General features: G+C 31.4%; 1 protein-coding gene across 1 annotated transcript in view; it reads left to right on the forward strand.

Moving 5' to 3' along the window:
* Nucleotides 1–1,118: 1,118 nt before the first annotated feature.
* The window catches only part of Gpb5 (Glycoprotein hormone beta 5), a 64,426-nt gene continuing 51,368 nt past the window's right edge, over nt 1,119–14,176 (forward strand). The window contains exon 1 of the mRNA XM_072532754.1: nt 1,119–1,251. The gene's annotated coding sequence lies outside the window, so the exon portion shown is untranslated. The remainder of the gene's footprint in view (nt 1,252–14,176) is intronic.

Below are 14,176 nucleotides of genomic sequence, written 5' to 3' on the forward strand. Positions count from 1 at the left end.
TTTTGGTCTATCATTACTTCTATTTAATCCTTCGTCCCTTGTTTCCTTGATATTTTCATTATTTGAGTCTTCTCTTTGTTTACGTTTAAGTTGTATTTGCTTGCTTCTAATGTTTTTTAAAAAAAAATGTTTCAATATAATTTATTGCCACAATTTTACGTAATGATATCTCAAAAACAAAAAAAAAATCTGTAAAAATTGCATTTTGCACTTAGTAAGAGCGTAAGCGCAAAATTTCGGGCCAATGCTTTTTACATACATTCATTTTTTTCGAATCCTGAGAAAACTAATAAATATTTTGGAATAATTTAAACGCAGACTGAAAGATTACATTATTACCGAGGGCCGAAAGTCCCCTGAAATAAACAGAAAGTTTCTTTTGAATAAGATATTTGAAATTAAAAATCACACTTAATTTTCTCTTTTTGTTCACCCCTGTAACTTACTAAAATAAAGAATATAGAATTTTTTAGGAACTTTCGGCCCTCGGTAATAATGTAATTTTTCATTCTGCGTTTAAATTTTTCAAAAATACTCATTAGTTTTCTCAGGATTAGAAAAAAATTAATGCATTGGCCCGAAATTTTTAAGAGACGATATATGACAACCAAACGTCACAGAGCTCCTCCACCATTATCAAGGTTCTAAAAAATTAAAGAAAGGAACAGAAAGCAGCCGAATAAATATTGGAGACTATTATTTGCATAAAAAATGCAGTATTCTTTTGTTTTTAACCATTCAACCCAAGCAATATTCAAATTAAAAGAAGGGAAATTAAAATCATTATCGCCATTTCTGTACTAGAACCTTATCCATATACACATTCTTTAGTTGAAGGATTTATATCAAATCGACTGAGATTTAAAATATATTTATCTAATAAAATTAATAGAAAGACTATAATATATGTATAAATATGTTTTAAAAATAAGTTTTAATATATTTATGTTAGTATATTTAAATTTTAAAAGATTTTATAATATATAATTTTTTTTATTGTTTTAAAGGCCGGTAACATATTTTTGCAAACGCATCTGCGCAAAAAGCATGAACTGCTCCGCCCTCTATTCCGCGCGGCATAATGAGCGACGCAACTTTTATTAATCACAAAGTTGTGTCGCAACTACCTCTGTTATCCTATATGTTGCAGGAGTTGTTGTGAAGAGTTCGATTCGAAAACTTCGTAGTCGAGCCACAGGCGCCAAAACTCCACTCTCAAAGAAACCACCAGCTGCCAGCGCCGAACAACAGGTAGGTGCTTGATTTATTTATTTCGCGCCTGCATTTTAGGTCTTTGCATCCGGTCTGACAGCTCGCATTTTTTACATAATCTATATGTATGTCAAAATTAACTAATATATTTTAAAAAACAAAAATTACACATTGGATAATAATAATATAGTATATTATTTGACAGAGTCAAAATTAGAAGTTGACTCAGTTCTCAGTTTACTCAGAAGTTCTTACAAATATTGTGTTTATATGGGATACTTCTTACAAAATATGGAATTATTACACAATTCCATATTTTATGGTATTGTTAAATTTTTATACAATTAAAATAAACTTATTTTATGTTCCAAAGCGGAATAAAACATTGGTTTAAAAAAAAACATTCAAATTGTAATATATTATTTGATTAAGTAATATATAGATTACTTTTATTATTATAATTAAATTAAACTGTAAAAAAACGTAGAATACTTGGCACCAATGTTAATGATCGCAAAGACGATTATATTGGAAAGTTAGTTGAACTTTCAGGTATAGAATCATGCCACATATTACTTCAAAATTTTAAAATCAATACATTTACACCACCCACCTTCTTTATATTATGTATTTTTCTGATATTAGGTTTGGTTCAAAGTTATTTTATCGTCCTATGTAACTGTTTAAACATTGTCTCATCATCAAAATTTATTACTTAACATAGCTGTATATCTGTATATATATATGTATATATATATATATATATATATATATATATATATATACAGATATATTATAGACATTATTAATATAATATCTTATATTAATAATGTCAAATGTAAAGTAATTTTATAAACAATCCTCACAAGGGTAAGCCTGTTGAAGATACAACAACTTCATTGTTCTAATGTAGTTTTTTGTTTTAATTTTTAGTATGTTTTGAAAAAGAGTTAAATAAACTCGAAAGCTTAGCAAACATTAAAGAGTTTTACTTAAGGGCCAATATTGACTACAAGACCCAACCAAAATATCGATATATATATATATATATATATATATATATATATATATATATATATATATATATATATATATATATATATATATATATATATATCATCATCATCATGTGCAGCTTTATCAACCGTTTCCAATTACGGTGCAGCCTCCCTTATTTCAATGTTATTCTATGTTCTTATTATTATTCGACGATGTCTTAGTTATTCGTTGTTCTAATAATTTGCGCTCATTTGCGCCCATATTTTTCTATCTTGTGCTATTCGAGACCACGTTGTTCCTGTTAATTTTCTTATATCATAATCCCATCTGAGATTCGGGCGCCTCTTTGGTCTCTTAGCGTTCCTGGGGTACCACATAGTTGTTCTAGTGGTCCATCTGTTATCTGTTCTTCTTGCCATATGTCCTGCCCATTGCCATTTCAGGGATTTTATTCTTTGGATTACATCAGTCACCTGGGTTTGCCTCCGTATCCATTCAATTCTTTTACGATCCCTCTTTGTTATCCCTAGCATACATCTTTCCATTGCTCTTTGAGTTACTTGAAGTTTCGACGTTATTTCTCTCTTTAATATCCAAGTTTCACATCCATATGTCAAGACGGGTAGTATGCATTGATCAAATACTCTCTTCTTGAGGTATAGTGGCATTTTGAACTTGAAGACTATGGAATTTCGTCCGAATGCTGACCACGCTTGTTTTATTCGTCTGTTGATTTCTGGAAGTAGTGATCCCGATTTATGTATGAGCTGTCCCAGGTATATGTATTCATCTACTACTTCTAGCGAGGTTTCATTAATTTTTATTTCCACGTTGGCGATCAGATCATTGCACATTATTTTAGTCTTTGCTAGGTTCATTTTTAGGCCTACCTCATTGCTGGCTGTATTAAGTTCATTAATTTGTAGTTGTAATTCTTCAGGACTTCTAGCAATTAGAATGATGTCATCAGCGAATCTAAGATGGTTTAGGTATTCTCCATCTATACATAGACCTTGGTTGTTCCAGTCTAATTTCCGAAAGATATTTTCTAAGGTTGCAGTGAAGAGCTTAGGGGATATGGTGTCTCCTTGTCGGACTCCTTTCTGAGTGGGAAATTCTGGGGTATTTTCATATATGCTTACTCTAGCTGTGGCCTCTTTGTATATATTTGCTAGCGTTTCGACATATGGTTTATCTACTCCTTGGTCGACAAGAGCTTCTATGACTGCTCTTGGGTATACGGAGTCAAATGCCTTCTCGAAGTCTATGAATGATAGCGCTTGTGGTAGATCATATTCTTTTGTTCTGCTCATTACTTCTCTTAATGTTTGAATATGATCCATTGTGCTGAAGCCACTTCTAAAGCCTGCTTGCTCTCGAGGTTGTGCAGCGTCAAGTGTGTTCTGTATTCTGTTGTTAATGATTTTGGTGAATACCTTGTATATCACAGGCAGCAAGCTGATCGGTCTATAATTTCTAATGTCTTCCTTGCTACCTTTCTTGTGAATGAGGATTATGTTGGCTGAATTCCACTTTTTTGGAATATGTCTCGATTTTAGGCAGTCTGTGTATATTTTTGCTAGGATTTTCCAAGTTGTTTTCCCAGCAATCTTTAGAAGTTCGGCTGTAACACCGTCATTACCGGCTGCCTTGCCGTTCTTCATGCTCTTAAGAGCTGCCTCTACCTCATCCACGAGAACATCTGGTACATCTTCTTGAACCGCAACTTCGCCTATTTCTTGTGCTTCCGGAGCTTTATATAGACCCTCGTAGAATTCGGTTACATGTTCTATTATTTCATCCCTATTTGTGATCCTTCCGTTGTTGTTTCCCAATGCTATTATTTGCTTTCTACCGATTGCCAACTTACTCTTGGTTTTCCTATAGCTTTTACGGTTCTCGATTGTATTTTGTACAAGTCGTTCATTGTAGGTTTTTATATCTTCTGCAATCTTTTTCCGTATTACTTTGCACAGTTCGAGTATATATATATATATATATATATATATATATATATATATATATATATATATATATATATATATATATATATATACTCGTATATATACCATGCGGTCCATATGTATGGAATAAATTCATTTTTAGCGTTATTGTGTACTATCTGAAAAAAACCTGAAACATGTCGATTTTTATTCTTAAATTGACAATTTACAGTATGAAAATATTATCCCCTTTCAGCACCCTCTTTGAATTATAAGCACTTCCTCGGAAATTTTAAATGACAAAGGGGGTCGTGTGGCACCTTGTTAGAAAGGGATTTTAGTCCTCTGTTCAGCAATATAAAGTTTTTTGAGTTGAGTGCAATCATAACGGAGAAAATTGATTTTTACAATTAAATGAAATGTTCAACTTGAGCACCATTATTGACTTTCTCGTACAACATTTTGTATGACCTCGGGGGTTATCTTGTTAGTTTCTTCCGTTCTCCTAACTTTTAAATCAGTAATATTGCCTGGACTATTAAAATATACTTTAGAAATAATCAGGTATTTTTGTATCTGTTCTGCTAAACATTAGGGAAAAAACTTTGAAGATAATAATATTAGTCGAAAAGCCTAATAAACAATTGATATGAATCTACTAGGCTGCTGTCATTTAGGTATTTAAAATTACTAAAAGACGTCAGTATAATATTTGTGCGCGTATTAGATTTAATTATGGCTCATTTGTCCAAGACTCAAAGAATAGACATTTTAATTTTGATTGGTTTTGATAATAAAACAAGAATTCAAAAGGAGGTTTGTGAATGTTTAATAATAAATACCCTGGACAACAAGTTTCACAGTCTACAGTAAGAATAATTGAAAAGAAGTTTCGTTATACTGGACATGCAAAAAATATTGAAAAACCAGGTAGAAATGTTAAATTTACTGATGAAATAGAGTTAGATGTACTTCTAGAGATTGAGGAAAATCCACACAAGAAAACTCGAAAACAGGTCGCTGTCAATGATGTAAGTAAATCATCTATTTTGAGAGGTTTGCATAAAGAAAAATACCACCCTTACAAAGTTCAGTTGGTTCTGGAGTTAAATGAAGATTATCCCGATAGAGGACAAGAGTTCTGTAAAATAATGATGGACAGATTGAACGCAGATTTGCAGTTCACAAACAAAATAGTTTTTTCTAATGAAGCGACGTTTCATTTAAACGGAACGATTAACAAACTCTAGAGAAAATCCTCACTTAGTGTGTGAGACTCGCGCAATATCCTACGAAAATTAATATTCGGGCTGTATCATTAACAATAGAATTATTGGTCCTTATTTTTTTGAGGGCACAGTTGATGGTAAGGTTTATCTAGATCTTTTGATTAACTTTTTAGTGTCTACATTACGAAGATTTTTTCCTGATGTCAATAATCCAAATAAGATAAATCGATCTATTTACTACCAACAAGACAGAGCTCTTCCGCATTTTGCACGTATAGTTAGAAATTATTTAAACGAGGTTTTTTCCAATAGGTGGATTGGAAGACGTAGAAAGATCGAATGGCCAGCTAGATCCCCGATTTGACACCTCTCGATCACTTCTTATGGGGTTATTTAAAATCTAAAGTATATTTTAATAGACCAAACAGTATTGCTGATTTAAAGGTTAGGATAACGGAAGAAATTAACAAAAGAACCCCCGAGGTCGTACAAAATGTTGTGCAAGAATTCCAAAATCGCCTTGGATATTGTCAAGAAGTGAATGGTGGTCATTTTGAACATTTAATTTAATTGAAAATTACATTAAAAAATACATTCTAAATATTATGTGATACTATTATCTTTATTCAACCTAAAGTTTTGTGAAAGAGACATTATCGAAATTTTATATCTTCAAAATCAATTTTCTGGGTTATAATTGCACCAACTTAAAAAACTTTATATTTCTGAACAGAGGACTAAAGTTGCTATCTAACAAGGTGCCACACGACCCCCTTTGTTATTTAAAATTTTCGAGAGGGTACTTATAATTCAACGGGGTGCTGGAAGCGAATAATATTTTTATACTGTAAATTGTCAATTTAAGAATAAAAATCGACCTGTTTTAGATTTTTTTCAGATAGTACATAATAACGCCAAAAATGAATTTATTCCATACATATGGACCTCATGGTATATATATATATATATATATATATATATATATATATATATATATATATATATATATATATATATATATATATATAGTAAATCTATAGCTAAGATTAATACTATTATTAAAATTAATATGAAACTCACCAGTCTTCCGGGTTGAACCGCATTGATTTCCATTGCGCAGAGCTTCCGCCATCATCTCTGATGTCTTCTTCAGGGCTTCGAGGTCTTAGTCTCCCGAGTCCCCAGGCACCACTACATTGTAGTGAAGTGAATAGTGATCAGTGTAGTAGTGTCTGGGGATTCGGGAAACTGAGACCTCGGAAGCCCTGAAAAAGACATCAGAGGGGATGTCGAAAGCTCGGCGCAATGGAAATTAACGCGGGTCAACCCGGAAGACTGGTGAGTTTAATATTAATTTTTATAATAGTATTAATCTTAGCTCTAGGTTTAATTGTACTAACCACGGAAATCAACTAAGCAGAAATCATTAGCGAATTGGTTTCTTGTACTCATACAGAGTAGATCCGAATAAAATGAAAAGACAGTCAAGATTTGATTTCACGTACAAAGCGTCTATGTATCTGTTGCTTAGTTGCAGAGATATGTCATGGAATGCAAATTTTAGATTCCCCATGTGTCTATTAACATCTTTATCAACGTCTGCTTTGCGTTACAATTTTTAGAAGGCCCAGATTAGGGCAGAAATCTGAATTGTGTTTCGAAACTATTTTACAGATTTGATATCAGATGTCGCTATTGCGTCCATTTCGAAGCCATTTTAGTGTTGCTTCTTAGAAGACAGAAAAGATTTATTTTTCACGTTAAGAACGCCTATGACTAGCTGTTCTGACGAGCCCTATAAGGGCGAAATACGTATCTATAAACAGATACATAGACGCTTTGTACGTGAAATCAAATCTTGACTGTCTTTTCTGTCAATATATATATATATATATATATATATATATATATATATATATATATAAATATATATATATATATATATATATATATATATTTATATATATATATATATATATATATATATATATATATATAAATATATATATATATATATATATATATATATATATATTTATATATATATATATATATATATATATATATATATATACGAAAATAAAAGATTTTATTTTATTTCAATTCGAATTCCACCATTTTTCTGCACGTGTTTCGAGTTATTTACCTCCTTATCAGGAACACTTGTGGAAGTTTTAACTAAAATAATAAATAAAGGTTAAAAATAAGAAATAAAAATAAAAACATATTGCCCTAATAACATTTACATTTCACACTTACTATTAACTTAAGATTTTGCCTTCTTTCTTCTTCACATCCCGCTGTTGCACCGCATGATATTAATTTTCTTTCTCTTGGATCTTGAATTTTTCTGTCATGGACTCCTGGCTACTTCTTTGGTAGGTAATTGTTTTTGACATCTTTCTTACTTCCTGATTGGTTGTCTTCGGCAACCACCCGGCTAGACCCTGATCAGATGGTCGATCAGTCTATAAGTTGTTCTAAACATCCTCTGGGTATGATTTTTCGCGAGGATGTCTCTGGTCTTAAGGAGTCTTCTTGTGGCTTGGTGGAAGAATTATCTGGTCCTTTTCTCAGCCACCTCCTTCAGTGGTGTGTACTGGAGCCTTTCTTTGATGGTTGCGTTTTTTTACTCGTTCTTTCCATGTTGATCCATCGATGATCTTATAGCATTATGTTTCTGTTGCTTCGAGTTTCTTTCAGTTGTAGTCCGCGATGGAACTCCAAAATGGGACAGCGTACAGTATAACCGATGTAACGTAGGCCTGGTATAATTGAATCTTCTTGGCCTTCGATGTCGAGGTGGTCTCCTAGGTACTTAACTCATTCTCCTGATTGAATCCTGTTTCTTCCGACAGTAATTTCTAGCACTGGTGGACTCGTCTCCTGGGTGAATATGATGAATTGTGTCTTCTCTGCGTTAATTTTGATCTTCCATTTTTCGGTGAATTCCGTGATTTTTCCGAGGTGATTTTCTTTGTTTTGGACTATTAAAAAATTTATTTAAAAATCCTTTATAAAAGGTATATAATTAAAACACACAATCGGGCTACGCCACAAAACATTCTCGGAATTTATATTCCATCATCAGTGTGTTCTAAAAGTATATAACCACTTTAATTAAAGAAAACATAAAATTTTAAATTTTGACCAAGGTTAATACAAAATGTGGTTAATACTTACTAAGTGTACCATATTTTGTATTAACCTTGGTCAAAATTTTAAATTTCATGTTTTTTTTTTTAATTAAAGTGGTTATATACTTTTATGACACACTGATGATAGAATATAAATTCTGAAAACGTTTTATGATGTAGCTCGATTGACAATTATATTGCCAAAAATAAAATTTTGTTTAAAAATTCTTTTTTGTTTAGTAACTTTATTTATTCACCATTGATATATGTCTGAAAAAATGTAATAGATATATCGAAAATTAAATCAAAATGTGATATTTTACAAGTTTCATATATAGATTATAAAGAAATATTATAATTATAAATTTTGCTTAGATTTTGAATTTCTGATCTTTTGTTTAAATTATTATCACTTTTGCTAATACAAACCATTTCCAAAAAAGTCCTTTTGAATTTATTACTTTCACTACATAAAATTTTAATGTTATCAAAATCCATAATATGCTCTTTATCGATTACATGCTCTGCCAAAGAAATTTATTGATAATAAAAAAGCAAAAGAGCTCAAATTTTATAATTCTATTGCTCCACGGTTTTATGCTATACCTAAAATACCTCTTGCACAATTATTATTTTTGTAGTATAAACCTACAATTTCGATTCTTTTTTGCAAAGTGTAAAAAAGCAAAATTGTCTATCTGACAAACTAATCACTTTAAGCCAAATTTATTATAATATCTCTCTCTTCAAATATTAATTGACGTGTTTTTGCGATTTCCTTAAAATTAGAAATTCAAAAGTTATAAGGTGGATAGTTTTATCTGAAAATCACTGTATATATATATATATATATATATATATATATATATATATATATATATATATATATGTATATATATATATATATACACTCACCGGCAAAATTAACGGAACACCTTAACAATGGGTCATGTTAGATGTCTCGAATTTCCCAAACCTGTTGTCCGATTTGAGTGATTTTTTTAGTATGTTATAGATATATTATTTAAGAATATCGATGTAATAATATTGTTGCTAGATAGGTCAATGTCATTTTATACCGGGTGTAACAATCATACTGTGTTTTTTCTTGAAAGTTCGGAACACCCTGTGGAATATTCTAGCATATATAAAATATTCAAATTAAAACTCAATTATAGCCTCAGGCTTTCTTAATATTTTCTTTTTTGATTCATTTGCTTGTGTTTGATAATTAGTTAGGTACTTTAACAACTAGCCATGTTTTTCATCAATAAATGCTCATATTCTGCTTAGTTTCACCGGCATATTTAAAGGAACAACCATAAAATCTGAGTATTTTCTCTTTAGTCTATAATATATTGTTAATATTGTTTAGATAATATTATAATACAAATGTTGGTAAAGTATTTTGAATTTATATTACAATGGTAGTACAATATGAAACCTGTTTAAGAAGAAATAAAACACAAAGATGTCAGACTCAAACAAAATACGGATTTTAAACACATTAACTTTATTGTACAGTTTGAACTTAAATTGGTTTTTTTATGCATTTTTTTGGCTTTAATAGCGTGTGTTTCCCCCACGAGCCCTTACAACTGCAGTTATTCGTTATCTCATACTAATAACGCTATCGATCAGTTGTTGAGGCAGTCTCTCATATTCCTCAATCGAAGCAATTCTGACTTCCTCTCTGTTTTGAATAGCAGGAACCCGTGCCCTACGTTTTCTACCTAGCATGTCCCACCCATGCTCTATCGGGTTCAGGTCTGGGGAACAAGCTGGCCAATTCATCGTTGTTATACCCACTTGTAATAAGAAATCTCTTACACAGCCTGCGACGTGTGGGCGCGCATTATCCTGCATTAAAATAAAATTTTCGCCAATATATGGCGCAAAATGTACCACAAGGTCTTGGAGAATATCTCTGATATACCTATCTGCTGTTAATGCTCCATCATCAATCACCACTAACTCTGTTCTTGCTCCCAAACATATACCGCCCCACGCCATAATTGAACCTCCACCAAAAGGTACGGTCGTAGTAAAATTGAAAGGGGCATTTCGTTCTCCTTGGCGTCGATACAATCTTTCTTTACCGTCGATCTAATTTACACAAAAACGGCTCTCGTCCGTAAATAGAATTTGACTCCAGGGGTTATCATTCCAATTTTGATGTACTCGACCAAATTGTAGTCGTGCTAACGATGGTGTCTCTGGAGTCTGGGAGCTTTTATTGGCACATATGACTTGAGACCAGGTTGGTCTCAAACCATGAACAGGTTTTTGGTTTGAACTGTCGTTTGACGTCTACTACGTAATGTTTGCAACGTTATAAATCGATCATCTACAACCGTGGTTAAACGTTTTCTACCTTGTCCCCTTCTTCTTACATACTCCCCGGTTTGTCTCCAACGACTTACACAACGATGGGTGGTTGACGGTGATTTACCAAATATTTCAGCAACTTCCCTGTACGTTCGACCATTGTTACGGCCCTAGCAATATCAGTCGGTATTAAGTCACCCGTTTTTACTTACTCTTTGCAATAAGAACACCACTGATTAGAACAAATCAAAAGAAAAATCACATCCAACAAACTCAATCAAATTAACTTATCAATTAAACACAATACAAATAAACAAATTAATTTGACATTTTGACATTTAAGACTTTCTTGTGACAAGGAGCATTCAAAGCTTTGTAGATATAGTCTATAAAATACAAATATAAAGAAATATTGCATTAATAACTTGTTCCTTTAAATTTGCCGGTGTGTGTATTAAATTGTTAACTTCTCATAGCCTACTTTAGACTTGTTTATTAAATTAAGCAGAAAATGAGGATTTATTGATGAAAAACATGGCTAATTGTTAACGTACCTATTTTTTTTATTATCAAACACAAGCAAATAATTCAAACAAGAAAATATTAAGAAAGCCTGAGGCTATAATTGAGTTTTAATTTCAATATTTTATATATGCTAGAATATTCCACAGGGTGTTCCGAACTTTAAAAGGAAAAAAACACAGTATGATTGTTACACCCGGTATAAAATGACATTGACCTGTCTAGCAACAATATTATTACATCGATATTCTTAAATAATATAACTATAACATACTAAAAAAATCACTAAAATCGGACAACAGGTTTAGGAAATTCGAGACATCTAATATTTCCCATTTTTAAGGTGTTCCGTTAATTTTGGCGGTGTGTATATATAATATTTATTCTACATAATTTTTTTAGTATTTTAATTACAACTTCTATGTTTGGAATATTTAAGTCAAAGGCCCAAAGAAGTGGCGGCTATTCAGATATATATTTCTGTATTAATGACTACAGTCCGCGTTAAGTTCTCTCATGCTAATTAAGTTAATTAAGCATCATTCATTACCTTTATTTGCCATCCATTCATGAAATACTATTCAGTCCTCAAATTATAACTTCTGTATGTTTAATGAAAGCTGGCTACCTACCACAATTCTGGATTGAACTTGGTTAGCAGACAAAATCGTTTTTCTCCTTAATAGAACAAATTTATTAAGTAATTTTTTTATAGAATAAAACGAGTTAGTTATATTTAGATACCTCAAAAGAAAATCGATTTTTATAAGTCTTTTTTTCTATAAATAAATTAGGATAATTAATAACAATAGCAAAAGCAAAAAAAATTAGATTAGACAGCATTAAATTACATTTTAGTAAAATATATGAAACAATTGTCAATATAGTTTTCTATGTGACAATTCATTCCTTTTCTCTTTATTTGTTATCTTCCTAAACCTTTTTACATTCTGGTGTAATAACTTAAAAATGTTTTCATTGAATGTGAAGTTCATGAATGTGAAACTAAAAGTCAAATAACCAAATTACAGAAATCTGAATCTCGTTTTGATGCTCTAGTAACCTTGGTATACCTATAAGAAATAAGAAGGAAGACGATCTAAAAGACTCTCTCTAATTTAGACTCTGTTGATTTTCGTGAACTGAACAAAATTTTGTTACGAGAATCACAACCGTAAAGTCTAGTAATTACAAGTGATATACAGTTTTGGATATTAATTCAGCTTTTTGGACAATACCAGTAAGAGAAAAAGATCGCTATAAGACGGCATTTGTTACACAATGCGGCCATTATCAATGGAAGAAATTAATTTTTAATTGAAACATATCTCCAGTAATTTTTCAACGAATACTTGGCATTTCAATTTGACGTTACGGAATTCAGGGCTTTTGCGTAAATTATATTTTTTATTTTATTCTTTTTTTCTGAATTTGAACAACATCTTTATCACATAGAATTATTATTTTGTACACTCCGGCAAAAAAAGTTTCTGCTAAAACTATCAAAATATAGTGTGCAAATGACCACATCATGATAACTTAAAAAATCTATTAAATATTTTCCCAGACCTCTAAAACAGAAAAATATTCGTCAGTTCCCAGAAAAAAATGAATTTTTATCATAAATACATTCCAGATCATACGAGGTAATTAAACAGAGTTTAAATGGACATATGAATGCGAGGCAAACTTCATTCGAATTAAAGAATATCTGCCAGAGTCCAATTATATCAATTTTTGATCCACAAAAAAGAACGTTTTTTTATAGATGCCAGTGCTTTAGGAGTTAAAGCAGTTTTAAAATAGCTACAAGACACCCGATGACCTATCTGTCAGAGGAATTCACTCCATCACAAGCAAAGAAAAAAGCAGTTTATTTGGAGTGTCTCGCAACAAAAGAAGCGCTAAGTTATCGACAGCATTGGCTAATAGTACAAAGTTTCACGTTATAGATAATCACAGATCATACGCCGTTAGAAAATCTTAAAATAAAAGCACGAACCGATGAAGAACTTCGAGACCTAGTATACTATTTCTCTCAATATGACTTTACTATTACATATTCTCCAGGCGAAACAAACCAAGAAGCTCATGCCCTTTCAAGAAACCCTGTTTTGGAATTACAAGTAGTTATTTTGTTAACCATCCAAGACCTAAAAGAGGATCAACAAAATAATCGCACTAAGCTATCTTTAAACAAACCTAAATTTGAAGGGTAAACTTATTGATAAAAAAAACTTAGAGACAAAGAACGTAATCTAAAAATTTTGTGCTTGACACCATTGGTGAATTTGCAGGAAACAACTCACCCACGTGTTATCTTTATCTTTTAGCAGCTCACTTTACTAGGTTTGCATATATATATATATATATATATATATATATATATATATATATATATAGAAACGACAACCTTCTATTAATGTATACGTTCCATACACATTTATATTTGATCCTCTCCACACAAGGCACTCCCACACTTGTAACATTTGGTAGTTGTCATTCGTTTCTTTGCTGTAGAGCATAAACTCCTTTCAAAAGTCCGTTTTCCTTTCCCTTGGAGACCTCGGTGATCTTCAGCAACATGCGTTAAATTCAAAAGTAAGGATATACTCTCTTTGAGACTTTTTGATAAAGTTGGTACTGATTGGAGTCTTATTTGTTGCCACGGCTTCGTTAATTATTCATGAAGTTTCAGCATGAAATTTAATCATGATAATGGCTCCTGTTTGTTTTTAGTTGCATTGTGATGGTAGATTACAAAAGCGTTTACTCCTACAATATTCATCATATTGTAAAATATGCA

Source organism: Diabrotica undecimpunctata, chromosome 5 (genome assembly GCF_040954645.1).
Source record: "Diabrotica undecimpunctata isolate CICGRU chromosome 5, icDiaUnde3, whole genome shotgun sequence".
NCBI lineage: Eukaryota > Metazoa > Arthropoda > Insecta > Coleoptera > Chrysomelidae > Diabrotica > Diabrotica undecimpunctata.